Source organism: Rhinatrema bivittatum, chromosome 1 (genome assembly GCF_901001135.1).
Source record: "Rhinatrema bivittatum chromosome 1, aRhiBiv1.1, whole genome shotgun sequence".
NCBI classification, from domain to species: domain Eukaryota; kingdom Metazoa; phylum Chordata; class Amphibia; order Gymnophiona; family Rhinatrematidae; genus Rhinatrema; species Rhinatrema bivittatum.
Genome location: NC_042615.1, coordinates 110345953 through 110363127, shown reverse-complemented (window position 1 = coordinate 110363127; position 17175 = coordinate 110345953). Strand labels below are relative to the sequence as shown.

General features: G+C 43.9%; 1 protein-coding gene across 4 annotated transcripts in view; it reads right to left on the bottom strand.

Moving 5' to 3' along the window:
- The window catches only part of TENM3 (teneurin transmembrane protein 3), a 1731308-nt gene that overhangs the window by 852163 nt on the left and 861970 nt on the right, over nt 1-17175 (bottom strand). Inside the window, exon 1 of one of the 4 annotated variants that reach the window (XM_029581368.1) lies at nt 1727-2140. The exons of the other annotated variants lie outside the window; for them this stretch is intronic. The gene's annotated coding sequence lies outside the window, so the exon portion shown is untranslated. Of the gene's footprint in view, nt 1-1726; nt 2141-17175 lie in introns of those variants that run through there. 4 annotated transcript variants of the gene reach the window in all.

Here is a 17175-nt window from a genome sequence, read left to right as displayed (position 1 = left end):
TTCCCATAAACATAGAACACATCTATTTATTCAGAAGAGACCTAGCAAAAAGTCTTATTTCCCTTGGATTCATATCCTTAAGCAGTAAAATATAAACAAGTTACTGTTGGTGATATGCACATGACACCCGCTCACGGAGCCCTAGAGACATCATTTTGATCAAATCTTCCGGCAGACTAAGAGATGCCCTTCACTCTCACCCCATTGTTCTCTATCTTCAAAGCTGCTAACACATCAAGGAAGCCACTCTGTCTTTGTTTGAAGGACTGGATCCTACCACATAGCCTCACTTTATCTTTTAGGTCAAAATGTCTGCATGCATTCTTAAAGCGTGTTTCATTCATGGCCGGAGACCAAAAACAAAAGTTAACAAAAAAAAAAAAAAAAAGGGGGGAGGGGGAGTGGGTCGCAGTTATAAATCCAGAGATTAACGTGTGTCGGCCAGAGTTGAAACCTGCATTCCATAAAAGCTCCTAAAGGCTGCTGCGTCCTTAAAAACACACACACACACACACCACTGCCTCAACTGCTGTGCCAGGCGGGACAGGGTATACATTTCTTGTTTCTGAATCCAATATTCATAATGAACTTCTCTAAGCCTACTTCAGTACATGCATTTCAGTTTTCTTTTTCTCCGATTTGGGTGTTTTGAAATAGTCATTGTAACTGTTAAAATTGAAAGCTGCCTAAGATATATATCCTCTGTCCAACCTTTAAACGTACCTTAAGGATAAATCGGAAATTCATCATCATCATCAGCACGCTGATTCTTTTTTAAAGATTAATAGTCAACAAACAAGGTTACCCTGAAGAATCACACATTCTCTTTTTATTAAATTGGTGAACAAAAGGTTTACAGAAAAAAAGAAAAAGAAAGCCTTGGCTCATGTAACTGTAGACATGAATCTGCTTTCAATTACGGAAAGTATTTCCACTTCAGTGCAAGGGGATCAAACCTCCAATACACCATTTTAAACCATTGGATATGATTATAATGCTACTTTAAAAACACATATTTTTTTCGTGACTCAGTTGCATATTCTGCTAATATCGTTTACTGGGTGTCCTGAGCAACAAGAAGAAAAGCAGCAAAATATATACATCCTACAGTGTCTGCTCAAACCTTTCATTCAGTAACAAGCTACTGTTTTCTCTTTTTCTTTCTGGTACCTTATTGCAAAAATGATCAAAGCTAGTCCACTCCGGCCATGCTTCCTTTCCTACACTAGTCTGAAATCATATCTCAATATTCGCCTTCCATAAAGTAGCATTTTTACCGATTAAGATCTTAAAGCAAACTGCTGATATCAATCCTCTAGAGAATGCCTCTCGCTCACACTTGCAGAACTGCTGCTGCTGTTCATTTCCACAAAGCCTGAAAACAGTCTAAGCTAATTTCACATAAAGAAACGAGAAGGCTTACGGCTTAAAACAGAATGCCCCACTCTCTCTTAAGTTACGGAAACCTGCTTCTCATATTCTCAATTTAAAAATGAAAACTACACCAAAACGAACGCATACGTCCAGAAAAAAGGTTCCAGTGTTTTTTTATTTATTTATTTTTTTAATATAAATTATTAACTTTGAAAGAGAAAACCTAATTTCCAAATTCCACTTCACTCAAAATCAAGCAGCTTGCATTCCATTGCATATCATCCACTTTCTGCACAGTTATCTCTGGACGGTTTGCGCGGTTAGTAATCTGAAAAGTTCAGGGGGGGTTTACCTTTTCCTCAGTCCTTAATTGGGTGCCGCATGGGTTAAAAGCCGCCTCATTTCAGATGCTAATGCTGCCTTCTGCACGGCTTCGCACAGCCTCCTCCCATTCCAGCACGGCGAGGCGGAAAAGGGCTCACACAAGGACGCCAGAGATGCAAGTGTGAATGGATGCTGAACTGTGAGAAAAATCGCACTTTATCCTGGCTCAGCTAGAAGGTCAAAAGGGCCGCTTTACGGTCAGCCACCTTTCTGTGGCGAGTCTTCCGTCTGGATGCGAAGGGCAGACCCCGGCAGCCCGTGCAAGTTGAGGCAGTCTATAATGGATCATGTTACACTGCCTGGCTTTCTGCCGGAGCACAGAGCAAGCAATCAGACATGATAGGCTGAAGCGCTTCTGTTTACACCCAGGCAAGGGAGAGGGCTGGACTCGGCCTTCCTTAACCCTTTCCGCCCTACAGAAAAGGATGCTCAACTAATCGGAAAACTGAGTTAAAAGCACGGATCCGCTGTTAAGAACGATCCCTAATTATTTCTATATGTTCCAGTTATTGCAATGCATGAATTCTGTTTTCACTCTGGAATATTATGCAGCACATAATCTGGAGTCCCAAGTTAAGATAAACTGCTTAGATTAAAGTAATGCAGCTGCCCTTTTAATTCGTTTTAATACATTTTTTTTTCTGCTAAACTGTCTACAATTTATGAACGCAGCACAATTACTTTTTCTTTGACTCCATAGCCATTAAAATAAAAACAGAAACATTTCCCAAGATAAGAATGTTTAACCCAGACAAAGCACACCTGATCATTTAGAAAAATATTAACTCAAAAGGCAGACATCCCCAGCAATTAGCACAACTACTTTTTTTCACCACAAAATATTTGCTTTCATAAATCAATCAGGGTGCCCAGCTCTCTGCAAGGTAATACACATAGCTAACTTTCTGTAAAGAATTTACAATTTGATAAAATAACCTATACATCAATAAAAAAATATTAAATAGTCAAGCTGTGCATTAACATTTCTATTTCAGACAAAACTTTTAGGATGAGTGATAGACTATGAAACAGTTACAAACAGACAGCATGCAAACCTCTCTGGTGCCAGTATCTAGGTGCAGCATAATGGAAATATGGTAAGCAAGTCTCCTGCCATGCGGTTAAGCTCTTCATCCTTAGAGGTTCCCAGTTATGGCTATATGTGGTAAGGACATTGAGGGAGCACAGGAATAAAAATTGTTTTGATTTTGTTTCCCCCCCCCCCCCCCCTCACACACACACACACAAATATTGCTTCATTTAATGTTTATTTTATTTATTTAGTTAAAAAAAAAAGTGGCCTCTGGAGGCCTCCTGTCACCACCACCCATCCCTCCCACCTGAAAAAAAAGCTGGGGTCAGGATACTCCCTGGTCCCCACTTACCCAGACCAGGGGGAATACGCCGAAGTGGCCTAGGAGCAGGCTAAAACCTGGGCCTTACACAGGTCTAGGCTGCGGTAGGTCACCCGTGACCTATGCAAGGCCCAGGCTTGGACACCTGGTTCCTACGCCAGGGCCTAGGCCTGGTCCCAAAGCCTTGGCCTCTGCCCACGCCCAGGCCTCATAGATCCTCTGTATCTTCGCATCCTGCTTAGCAGAGGGCACCATCTTGATGTATGGCAGACTGCTGTACCAAAAAAATAGCAACTTCCGTGGGAGGAGGATGGACCGGAGTTCATTTACTCTGGTGTGCCCCCAGCAGATGCCATCTTTTCAAGAAAAAAGACTGAAGAAAGAAGACGTAGAGTTCCTACGAGACCTGAGCTTTGGCGGCCGGGCCTGGGCCTGTCCCTGGGACGAGGGCAAGGTGTCAAGACCCAGCCTCCGGGTTGAGGCCCAGATGTTGGGAGCAGCTCTATGGGCTGGGTTCCAACGTCAGGGCCAAGGCTTAGGCATTGCGGCTGGGCCCTGGACTAGGCCGAGGCCCAGGTGTCAGGCCTGGGCTTAGATGTGGCACCAGATTACTGATGGATAAGATAAGTGGAGGTAAGGAAATAACTCAGGCCTAGGTTTTTACTCAGGTCTAGTATGCAATTGGAGATTTTAAAGAACAAAACTGATTACTTGCTGTTTTCCTTCTCTTTATAAAAAGCCTGTTTAAAAAGCCAAGTTTTTAGACTTGGCTTTAAATAGTTTCAAATTTCTCTGCAGTCTTATTTCGAGTGACATGGAGTTCCACAGAACGGGTCCAGTCAGCGACAGCACTCTCTCCCTTACTTGAGTGAGGTGTGCTGATTTGACAGATGGAACTGCCATCTTTTCTTCTGTCCTCCCGAAGGATGAACTGCAGTGGCCAGGCCCTGGCATTGTGCCTTGGGAATCCAGCATAGAGCCTGGACCTTGGTGATGGGACCTGGTTTTGAGCTGGGCCCTGGCATGAGCCTGGCCCTCGGCAATGGAACTCAGCCTCGGACTTGGTCCTAGGCCTGGGCATCGGTGACTGGACCCGGCTCTAACCTGTTTGTTCTTTGCTTGCTTTCCCCACTGACTTCAATGTAAAATGAAAAAACAAATGAAAATAACTTTTTTTTTGTTTGAAATGAATCTGATGAATGGCTTTGATCTATGAAACGAATGAATTAACCAAAACACATTTTTTTGACTTTGCACACCCCAGTCCCAGACTTCAGGAAAACTAACTTTGTTAAAAAGGGGAGTACTTCAAGGAGTCATTAGTTGGATGGGAACATCAAAGGGAAGTAAAGAGCAGTGGGAAAAACTAAAAGGAGATGCTGTAAGGGCAACTAACTTTTTTGTTAGGAAAGTAAATAATGGAAAGAGGAAAAACAGGCCACTATGGTTTTCTAAAGAAGTAGCGTAAAAGATAAGGGAAAGAAGATTAGCATTTATAAACTACATGAGATTGAAAAAAGGGGAAGACAGGTGACAATATCTGTAAAAATCTAAGAGAAGCTGGAAAAATACTCAGGAGAAAGAAGGTACAAATGGAAGGAAAAATAGCAATACTTATTTATTGAGATATGTTTGAGAGGAGGAAGTGCAAAAGTGGCATTGTGAGACTCAGAAGTGAAGGGGACAATTATGTAGAGGCTGAAAAGGAGAATGGAGAAATTACTTACCTGAAAATTTTGTTTTCCTTAGTGTAGACAGATGGACTCTGGACCAGTGGGTTTATGCTCCTCTGCCAGCAGATGGAAACAGAGCAAGCTGTCGTCACAGTATATATAGCATTGCAGTGACTTCAGCCTGACAGTATTCTCTTCAAAAGCAACTGTGGACAGACTAGCAAAAAAAAAAAAAATATTAAAAATAGATAACCAGAACTGTACTCAACCAACTATAAACACTGAACTCACATAAGATTCAAGGTACCCCAAGCTAGGGACTGGATGAACACTTACCAGTAATCCCTTGGGACCCAGAGCCCCACAGGAGGACTTTTGACACATTCATGCGGCAGCCGAGGGCGGGAAATTGAGTACATCTGTCTATGCTAGGGAAAACAAAATTATCAGGTAAGTAATTTCTCCATTTCCTAGCATGTAGACAGATGGACTCAGGACCAGTGGGATGTACCAAAACTCCCCAATGGGGTGGGAGGCTGCCTGCGGTCCAGTCAACACTGCACTTGCAAAAGCTGCATTCTCCCGGGCCTGAACATCCAGACAATAAAACCTGGAAAATGTGTGTAAGGAGGACCACGTCGCAGCTCGGCAGATATCGATGGGAGACAACAGACAAACCTCTGCCCATGAGACTGGCTGAGCCCTAGTGGAATGAGCCCTAACCTGAGTAGGCAATGGCTTTCCAGCATCCACAAATGCAGAACAGGCAATCCATTTTTTGAAAAGACTCAGAGGCCTTCAGATACTGCACGACAAGATGCGTAACATCCAAGGAGTGCAAAAGGCAAAACTCCTCCATATCCCTGACCTTATCCACGGATGGCAAAGAGATGGACTGATTCAAATGAAAGTCCAAGACTACCTTGGGCAAGAAGGATGGAAGAGTACATAACTGTAACGTACCCAGAAGAATGGCTCCCAGCAAGACAAGGCCTGCTGCTCAGAAATCCGACATGCAGAACATATAGCCACCAGGAACACAGTCTTCAAAGTCAACAACCATAAGGAAAAGCTATGCAGTGGTCAGAACGTAGGGCCATCCAAAATATCCAGCACCAAATTAAGACTCCACAATGGAACCAGTAACCTCAAGGGAGGCCTAAGGTGCGTCACTCCCTTCAGAAAATGGGCCACATCAGGATGTGATGACAAGGCTTCTGAAGCATGCAAGAACCACAACCTGCACTTTCAAGGAATTAAGGGCCAAGCCTTTATTCAATCCATCCTGCAAAAAATCCAGAATGAGAGGGATCTTAACTGAACGAGGAAGAACACCCCCTACTCACACTAGGCCTCAAAAACAATCCAAACCCGCCCAAGCCAAGGAAGTGGAGAACTTGCAAGAGTAGAGTAAGGTGGCAATCACCGCAGAGGAATATCCATGCTTTAACAGGCGAGCCCTCTCAAGGGCCAAACCATAAGACAGAATCGAGTCGGATCCTCATGAAGAACTGGTCCCTTCTGAAGCAGATCCATGTGCGGCAGAAGACAAAAGGGGGCCTCCACCAGGAGTCTTCGCAAATCCACATACCATGGATGCCTGGGCCAATCTGGCACCACCAGGAGTACTAGCCCCCTGTAGTCTTCAATCTTACGAATTATTCTGCTCAGCAAGGGACACAGAGGAAAGGCATAAAGCAATCTGTCTTCTGGCCAGACCTGTATGAGAGCATCTATTCACAGGGACAAGGGATCTCTCCTGTGACTGTAGAAGTGAGGAACCTTTGCATTTCAAGAAGTTGTTAGCAGGTCTAGAAACAGAAGGCCCCAGTGATCCACAATCAGCTGAAACACCTCGGCTGACAACATCCACTCTCCTGGGTCCAGACTCTCCATGCTGAGAATGCCCTCTCTTACGATGTCTTTTCCTGCAATATGAGAGGTCGAGATCATTTGCAGATGATCTTCTGCCCATTCCATCAGCTGGTCTATTTCCTGCAACACTTGCTAGAATTTTGGTTCCACCCTGGCGATTGATATAGGCCACCATCGTCACGTTGTCCGACATCATGCAAACTGCTTGAATCCGCAGCCTGTGGCTGAACTGCAAGCATGTCAGCCATACCATGTGGGCCTTCAGGTGTTTGATTATCCAGCGGGACTCTTCGGCATTCCAGCACCCCTGGGCCATTAACTCCAGACAGTGAGCCCCCAAACCATAGGCACTCACATCTGTCGTGAGTACCAACCAGGCCGGAGAGATTATCCTCCTGCAATCACTACTGGAGGCGGGAGCAAATTTCCATCGGCAAGTGGAGCCGAACCACATAATCCTGTGACTATGGATTCCAACGACATAGCAGAAAGCACTGAAGACAATGCATATGCGCCCTGCCCACGGCACCACTTCCAGGGTAGCTGTCATCAAGCTGAGTACCTGTAGCTAGGACCACACCGTGGGATGTATGATGTTCATCAACTGACGCACTTGAGACATCAATCTCTGGATCCAAACTTCCAGTAGGAAAACTCTGTCCTGTCTCATGTTGAACCAGACCCCTGAGTCTAACAACTGGGATGGTTGAAGATTGCTCTTGGTTAGGTTCACCACCCAACCAAGCTCCTACAATAAGGAGATCACCTTGTGAGTCACCAGGCAGATCTCTTCCTGAGACTTGGCTCAAATCAGCCAGTCATCCAAATACGGGTGCACCAGGATTCCTTCTTTTTGCAAAGCCACCGCTACCACCACCATAATCTTGGAAAATGTTCTGGAAGCAGTGGCTACACATTTGAAGCGTGAACTCCGCTGCCTGCTTCTTCTGTGGGGAGTGGTAAGGGGACTCCATGAACACGTCCTGAGGAATACTGTGAAATTCCATTGCATGCCCTTCGCATGCATCACCTCCAGGATCCACTGGTCCAATGTGATCTCGAATCACCTCTGATAAAAGAGAGAGAGATGACCCCCTATTTCTTGTTCCAGAAGGTGGGTCAACAAACCTTCATTGGGAAACTCGGGAAGGTCCACCACCCAAGCCCACTCCTCTCTTGGGCTGCCAGGTATGAAAGGACTGAGGCCTACTGAAAGGCTGATGCCACTTACAGGTCATCCCTATATAGGGTTGAAAACACCTGGAGCCCCGGAAATGACCTCTCATACCAAAGGGGCGCTGTAACTGTTTCTTGTCCTCCAGCAACCGAGGCACAGGAGAATTGCCCCACTTACTGGCTAGTTTCTCCAACTCTCTCCCAAACAAGAGTGAGTCTTTAAAGGGCATCTTGGTAACATGTGGATAAAGGTGGATGTGGATAAAGGTGAACCGGTAGATATAGTATACTTGGATTTTCAGAAGGCGTTTGCCAAAGTTCCTCCTGAGAGGCTTCTAGGAAAAGTAAAAAGTCATGGGATAGGTGGCGATGTCCTTTCATGGATTGCAAACTGGCTAAAAGACAGGAAACAGAGAGTAGGATTAAATGGGCAATTTTCTCAGTGGAAGGGAGTGGACAGTGGAGTGCCTCAGGGATCTGTATTGGGACCCTTACTGTTCAATATATTTATAAATGATCTGGAAAGAAATACGATGAGTGAGATAATCAAATTTGCAGATGACACAAAATTGTTCAGAGTAGTTAAATCACAAGCAGATTGTGATAAATTGCAGGAAGACCTTGTGAGACTGGAAAATTGGGCATCCAAATGGCAGATGAAATTTAATGTGGATAAGTGCAAGGTGATGCATATAGGGAAAAATAACCCATGCTATAATTACACAATGTTGGGTTCCATATTAGGTGCTACAACCCAAGAAAGAGATCTAGGTGTCATAGTGGATAACACATTGAAATCGTCGGTGCAGTGTGCTGCGGCAGTCAAAAAAGCAAACAGAATGTTGGGAATTATTAGAAAAGGAATGATGACTAAAACGGAAAATGTCATAATGCCTCTGTATCGCTCCATGGTGAGACCGCACCTTGAATACTGTGTACAATTCTGGTCGCCGCATCTCAAAAAAGATATAATTGTGATGGAGAAGGTACAGAGAAGGGCTACCAAAATGATAAAGGGAATGGAACAACTCCCCTATGAGGAAAGACTAAAGAGGTTAGGACTTTTCAGCTTGGAGAAGAGACGACTGAGGGGGGATATGATAGAGATGTTTAAAATCATGAGAGGTCTAGAACGGGTAGATGTGAATCGGTTATTTACTCTTTCGGATAGTAGAAAGACTAGGGGGCACTCCATGAAGTTAGCATGGGGCACATTTAAAACTAATCGGAGAAAGTTCTTTTTTACTCAACGCACAATTAAACTCTGGAATTTGTTGCCAGAGAATGTGGTTCGTGCAGTTAGTATAGCTGTGTTTAAAAAAGGATTGGATAAGTTCTTGGAGGAGAAGTCCATTACCTGCTATTAAGTTCACTTAGAGAATAGCCACTGCCATTAGCAATGGTTACATGGAATAGACTTAGTTTTTGGGTACTTGCCAGGTTCTTGTGGCCTCGATTGGCCACTGTTGGAAACAGGATGCTGGGCTTGATGGACCCTTGGTCTGACCCAGTATGGCATTTTCTTATGTTCTTATTGGCTTTGGAAGCCATGTCAGCTGACCAATTTAGCAACCAGAGTTGACACATGGCCACTATCACCGAAGCCACTACTCTGGCCGAGGTCCAGAACAAATCACAGCCTTTGTCTGCTAAAAAGGGGGAAACAGGCTCCATAACCACTCTGGAATTCCATCCAGTCTCATCAACCTCCTGAAACAGAAGCAGACAAGATCTCACCACTAAAACAGAATAGGAGGTAATCTGTAAATTGATCGCTTCTGCCTCAAAGGCTTGCTTAAAAATAGCCTCAATCCTTCAATCATGTACAACCTTCAAGGCCATTCCTCCCTCTACAGGGACAGTTGTTCACTTGGGTACGGCACATTCCAGAGCCTTCCAATTTCCAACCCCCTTTAAAACTTGCCTCTGGGGCTTCCCATTCCAGATCAATCAATTCCTGGATGGCATCCATCACTGGAAAAAAAAAACAGGCTTTACATAAGGAAACCAAAATGAGATTCTTCCTCGGCTCTGACATAGCATCCAAACCAGGGTCACCCAGCTGTTTCAAGGTCTGAGGAAATCAGGTCCAGCAGTTCATGTGTATGAAAGAACCGCAACATGGTTCGATAAGGTTCCAGCCCTGGAGAAACTTCCCCATCTTCCAGAGAATCAGGATCAACATCATCATCAGTGCCATCCGGATTCCTGTCAGGAACACCCACAGGGAGTCGAGGCAAGCCCCGGTGCTTAAGCACAGGGCTGGAAGAGGGAGGAGCCATTGGCTGAGGGTCCAACCAGACAGAAATGGGGGAAGTAGAAGTCTGTGCCTGAAGAAAGGCTTGTGACCCCTGAGAAAATTCTTCTCAAGAAAAAGCGGCTGGGTCCAGACCAAACCCAGAAGAAACTGGAGCTGGTCTCACAGAACTGCCCTCACCAGTGGAGGAGCCAGTCAAGGGAGAAGCAAGATCTGGCATCCCCAGAGACAAGGCCATGACCAACCCATCATCAGAATGGGAAGAGCCAGGCTTAGCAAAATCCGAGGAAGACAACTCTCCCTGAGCATCTGAGCAGCGCTGACACAGGTTACAAGCCCATTCAGGCTGACAAGCTCTAATATAACAGGCAACACAAATAGTAAGATGCTTAGGCTTCTTGCTTACCAGCACCATTGCTGCGGTAAACGAGCAAAAGAACGGTTCTCACTGAAGAATGAAATGCACCCAAAAAACAAGCACCTTGAAGTTTGTGTACATAAAATGTCTGCCCAAAAACAGAGAGCACAATGCGTGCGCAGAGCCAATGCGCTGTGCACACCGACGGCCTATAGAAGGCAGCAGAACATATACAAGAGCATGCAAAAGTGGCCAATGTGGCCTACCACACAGCATGCAAGAAAAAGCCTAAGTGTGGGGCCTAGCCCACTGGGGGCCACTCAACCTGCCAGGCTGCCTAGTTCCCCAACCATGACGGGAGCGGGAACGACATTATTAATGATATTGTGGAAGGAATATCAGGAAAAATGTTGTCTTCTTGTAGATGATACCTAAATCTGCAACATGGTAGACACCCAGGAAGGTATGAAAAAGATAAGAAGGAATCCAGCAAAGCTCAAAGAATGGTCTACACTCTGATAGGATCATGCATTTGGGCTGTAAAAACCTAAAGGGTAGATTTTTAAAAAAATATGTGCACGCGCACATGGACGCGCAATTTTATAACATGTGCACGCCGGATAGCCTCCCCCAGTTCCCTCCCCTACCTACCCTCCCTCCCTCTTCTCCCCGACCCCTTAGAAGGCCCTACCTTATTTTAGTTTCTTAGTTGTAGAACTTAAGCTAGCAGCCTGCCGGCACTTGATCCCCTGGCACAGCAGCACATGGACGCGTGATTTTATAACATGCGCGCGCTGGGTAGCCTCCCCCAGTTCCCTCCCCTACCTACCCTCCCTCCCTCTTCTCCCCGACCCCTTAGAAGGCCCTACCTTATTTTAGTTTCTTAGTTGTAGAACTTAAGCTAGCAGCCTGCCGGCACTTGATCCCCCGGCACAGCAGCACATGGACGCGTGATTTTATAACATGTGCACGCTGGGTAGCCTCCCCCAGTTCCCTCCCCTACCTACCCTCCCTCCCTCCCTCTCCTCCCTGACCCCTTAGAAGGCCTTACCTTATTTTAGTTTCCTTGTTGTAGAACTTACGCCAGCAGCCGCTGTACCGGCCTCCTCCAGACCCGCCCCCTCGCTCCCCAGACCACCCCTTTTCTTGGGCCCAGCACTTCTGCACGTAACGGGCCCCTTTGAAGATGCGCGCGGCTCACGCAAGGCCAGGCCGCATGCGTAACCCCCATTTTCCCCGCGTGCAGCAGATTTAAAATTTAGCTGTAGAGGACCACTACATTATAGAGGACAGCATTTTTCTATACATAAAATGAGAAAGGAATCTGGGAGTGATTGTATTTGATGATCTCAAGGTTGCTAACAGGTGGACAAGATGACAGCAAAACCAGAAAGATGCTTGACTCTATAGGAAGAGGAATGATCTACAGAAAAATGAGATCTACAGAAAAATGTATAGGTCGCTGGAGAGTCTTCATTTGGAATACTGTGTACAATTCTGGAGAATGCTCCTTTGAGGTCTCCGTGGTCTTCAATGTAAATTATATGGGGACAGATTTAAAGATCCAAAAATGTATACCCTAGGGGAAAGGTGGAATAGGGGAAATATGATAATATATTTAAATACCTCCAAGGTATTAATGGAAAGTAGGCTCTGAAATAAGGGGGTCATGGATAATGTGAAAAAGGAGTAGACTCCGTTGTAATCTAAGGAAATATTTCCTTAGAGAAAGGTGGTGGATGCATGGAATAGACTCCCACTGGACAGTATCTAAATTAAAGAAAATTTGGGAAATGTAAAGTGGATCTCTGAAATAATGTTAGTGATTGTAGAGCTGAGTAGTTGGTGTGGAAGGGGAAACTAGATAGGATGTATAGTCTATTTCTGCTGTCATATTTCTGTGTAAAGATTTGTATACGGTATACAATTTTCAAGTCAGTACAAAATTATGTTAATAGACATAGACGGCCTCATTTCCTTTCTCAACATGGACTACAAGACTCTGACAAAGGTAATGGCTAACAGACTGAAAGGTGTTATCTCAGGCTAATTCAGATACAGGATTGCTGAAATCTTGCCCTTGATCTGGGACACAATTCAGAATACTAAAGACTGCCAGTTGTATGTTGCACTTGTGAGCTTGGATCAAATTATTCATAGTTAAATCACAAGTGGATTATGATAAATTGCAGGAGGACCTTGCAAGACTGAAAGATTAACCATCCAAATGGCAGATGAAATTTAATGTGCAAGGTGATACATATAGGGAAAAATAACCCATGCTGCAGTTACATGATGTTAGGTTTCGATTTAGGAGCTGCCACCCAGGAAAAAGATCTGGGCATCATAGTGGATAATACATTGAAATTGTTGGCTCAGTGTGCTGCGGCAGTCAAAAAAGCAAACCGAATGTTAGCAATTATTAGGAAGGGAATGGTGACTAAAACAGAAAATGTCATAATGCCTCTATATCGCTCCATGGTGAGACTGCACCTTGACTACTGTGCGCAGTTCTGGTCGTCGCATGTCAAAAAAGATATCATTGCACTGGAGAAGGTACAGAGAAGGGCAACCAAAATGATAAAGGGGATGGAATGGCTCCCCTATAAGGAAAGGCTAAAGAGGTTAGTACTGTTCAGCTTGGAGAAGACACGGCTGAGGGGGAATATGACAGAGGTCTATAAAATCATGAGAGGTATAGAATAGGTAAATGTAAATCAGTTATTTACTCTTTTGATAATAGAAGAATTAAGGGGCACATCATGAAATTAGCAAGTAGCATATTTAAAACTAATCAGAGAAAATTCTTTTTCACTCAACGCACAATTAAGCTCTGGAGTTTGTTGCGAGAGGATGTGGTTAGGGCAGTTAGTGTAAACAGGTTTAAAAAAGATTTGGATAAGTTCTTGGCAAAGTCCATTAATTGCTATTAATCAAGCTGACTTAGGGATTAGCCACTGCTATTACTGGCATTAGCATGGGATCTATTTAATGTTTTGTAATCTGGATTGGCCACTCTTGGAAACTTTATGCTGGGCTTTATGGATCCTTGGTCTGACCCAGTATGGCAACTTCTTATGTTCTTAGGACAAGGCATATAATCATATATCCCAAGACTTCCCGGACAGAGTACTCTACAAGGTCAAGATGGGCCAGCAGTTCTATAGATGGCTCATGGAATACACTTGTAGCATTGCAATTGTTTATGGTTGGATAAGAAACTCCTTTCTCATCAGATCAATATCAGTCAAGGCAACCTTCTCTTACCTCTTCTGTTTACTTTATAGAGCTGTTCTTGAACACAGCAGATAGCATGTGGACATTAAGGGCCGGAATTTAAAAAGACCCGGCGACGCGCATAAAGCCCCAGGACGCATGTAAGTCCTGGGGCTTTACTAAAGGGGTGGTCCAGGGGCATGGTGTGGGAAGATCGGTCCGGGGGCAGGACATGGCGGGGCCAGAGGCCTCCGACAGAGCGGCCATTGCTGCTCTGTCGGAGGATTGCGTGCCGGCTGCCTGCCTGCGCGTGCAACTTGCACCTGCCCAGAGGCAAGTGCAAAAGTTAAAATAAAAATTTTGGGAGGAGTTAGAGCAGGGCTAGGGGGAGGAAAGGTTAGGGGAAGGGGTGGGAAGGTCAGGTTAGGGGGAGGGGAAGTTCCCTTCCAGGCCGTTCCGAATTCGGAGTGGCCTGGGAGGGAACGGGGGAAGACAGCATGACTCAGTGCATGCAAGGGGCACAATTGTGCACCCCCTTACGTCCACCAACCCCTGATTTTATTACTTGCGTGTGCCTGCGTGCGCAAGTTATAAAATCAGGTGTACATGTACACCCTCACACACCTTTTGAAAATCTACCCCTAAATGAATCAGGGTACAAGAAACCCAAGAAAGACAACAAACTTTCTCAACATGGGTAATTTCATAGTCTTCCATACAGAGCAGGCCTTAGTGAGGCCTTAGAGCTAAGAGTGAACTGTGGCAAGTTAGAGACCATGCTGGAACCCAGCATCTACTTGTTCCCATTTCCCAGCAGACCTGTTTCCATTCCCCAGCCTGATGAAAATCCTGGGGGTATGCTTTGGGGTGATGAAGCAACCCTGAAATGTGAAGAGGAGAGAGTCAAGAAAATGAACCAGCAGTTTATAACTATGGAAATTGAGGAATATGACTATTGAGGGGAAAGTCCTGGTGGCTCCAGAATGAGGTTTTCCCCCATAGTACAGTATAAACATGGATGTGGCTGCCTCCAGCAGCAGTGGGTACAGTTATCAGGGCATCCATCTTCATTTTGAATTCAAAGAAGGTTCATGTGAAATATGCAATGTTGATCAAGAAGCACTTGAAGGGTGGAGCAAAGGGGGAGTTCCCAACATCACTGCTATGCTTTGGAGCTTCTTTGTAATTGTAATAGAATCACCTGGAAGAGCAACTCTTTAAGAGCATGCAGGATACCTCAAGACCTGGTTTCTCCTTCACTCAGCCTTGTGGGTACTGAGGTGGGACCATTGGGAGAGCTCACTACTCCTCTTCGAGAATACCTCTCTGCAGTATAAGGACTTGGAGCTGATGGGAAAGCCTTCAGCCTACAATGGCTGATGTTACAAAGATCATAAAAAAATCTGATTACGCAAAGGGTATCATAGAACCTGTGACCTACTAGGTACATTTGCACTATAGTGTCATAGAATATCACATCTAGGAGACTGAAGAATAAGCATAAAGACAATGTATGGATGACAATACAGGGTTGCTTACTCACAAGGCCATTCATGCAAATGAGGGGCCTTTACAAGTCAAAGTATTACATGAGTTGTACAACAGAACAGAAAAACTTCTACTGTTTTGGGAATGTCTTTTTGCACAGGATTTGCAGAAGGCAATGGACATGTAACTTGTATTCTGCACCCTAAGAAAACACATGACCCATCAAACTGACTCTATTGGTTGTTCCCCAATACACACATGTAGGGAGTCATCCAAGATGTTTGAAGGTTTCTCTGCTGTATAAAGGGCATTCAGACCGCTAAGAATACTATCCATCTGCCAGCCACAGAAAGTGACTACCTGCAAAATAGTCCTAGCCAGGACATTTTTTATTTTTTAATTTCTTCCTCATTTTTACTTCACCATCTTGTAGAGATGCGCATATAAGATCCCCATTTAGTTCCCTTCAGCATCCCTCCATTCCCATGTTTAACTAAAAAGCTCGGTAATAATCAAAATACTCAGCAATACTAACATGGCCAGTGCTGGAACATAATTCATCCTCCTACGTCCGCTTCATAGTCTGCCAGACTGACTTAGCTACTTGAGCACCTGTGTTTCCGTTAGGACTTTTTAATATTATATATTAACCACTTTTTGCTATTACCTCTGATAGCTCCAACATTAGGCTAGTACTGCACTTCAAGAAAGTGCTGTTGGGTCATGTTTTCTGCCATCTATATTACTAACTTAATATGCCAGTCTGCAAAATGAAAATGTTTTGTATTGCCTGATGCACCACAACAACAGATGTTATGGTTAATCTTTTAACTGTAATATATCTGATGCTGTGATTTTGAATGCTAATCATTGCTTGCATAATATATATATATAATAAATAGTTGCATATATTACAAACTTAATCTGCCAATTATTACATGATCATTTTAATTGCAATGCACTGATGCCGCATTAATGACATGTATTATTTTATTTTTAACAATAAGTTATTTGGGTTAAAAATAAAAACAAAATCTGGATCTAGAACAAAGACCTTTTGAAGTCAAAATCTTTTTTCACTGTGTAGAATATGAAGATTTTAGGATTAGAAAAACAAGTACATCCCTTTTTTTATTTTTATTTTTGTTGTTGTTTAAACTTTTAAATATATTGAATGTTGAAAATAATTTTTTTGTAAAAGGCCCCTGTCTTTTCATCATTTGGAAGGCATAAATAAATAAATAAATAAATAATAACTCTCCAAAGAGAGAAAGAAAAATTAATGAAAACAAAAGAAATGCCTTGCTGGGTCAGACCAAGGTCCATTGAACCTAGCATCCAGTCTGGCAGTAGCCAGTTAGGGTAACAAGTACCTTGCAGATTCCAAAAAGTAGATGTATTTATTGCCGCTTACTCCCAGGGATACCAATAGCTTTCTCTATTCTATCTATAATGTTGTATAGGCTTTTCCTCCCGAAATCTGTGCCAACCTCTTTTTAAACCCAGCTATGCTAGTGACCTTGACCACATTCTCTGGCAACAGATTTCACAGCTTGATTGTCCATAAAGTGAAAAGTACTTTTTCTAAAATTTGTATTAAATCTGCTGGTTGTTAATTTCATGGAGCGCCTCCCCCCCCCCCCTTTTTTTTTAGTATTGTATGAAAGGGTACATAACTTTTATTTCTGTTCCACTCCATTCATGATTTTATAAACTTATGTCCCACTCAGCCATCCCTTTACCAAGCTGAAGATTCCTAACCTGTGTATATTTTCTTCACAGGGAAGCCATTTCATCCCCCTACTCAGTTTTCTTTCCCTTTCTCTACATGTGTAACATTTTGGTTGGCCACGGAATGTCCTGCAACCGGCTGCACTCACCCCCCATCTTCGCGACTCACACTCTGCTCAGACACCGTCCTGCCATGTCAGCCCGCATCAGCACGTAAGTGTACTTTAAAAGCATAAATGAGCTTTAGAAAATTGCTACAATATATGCTGTTTTTTTCATGTGTACATA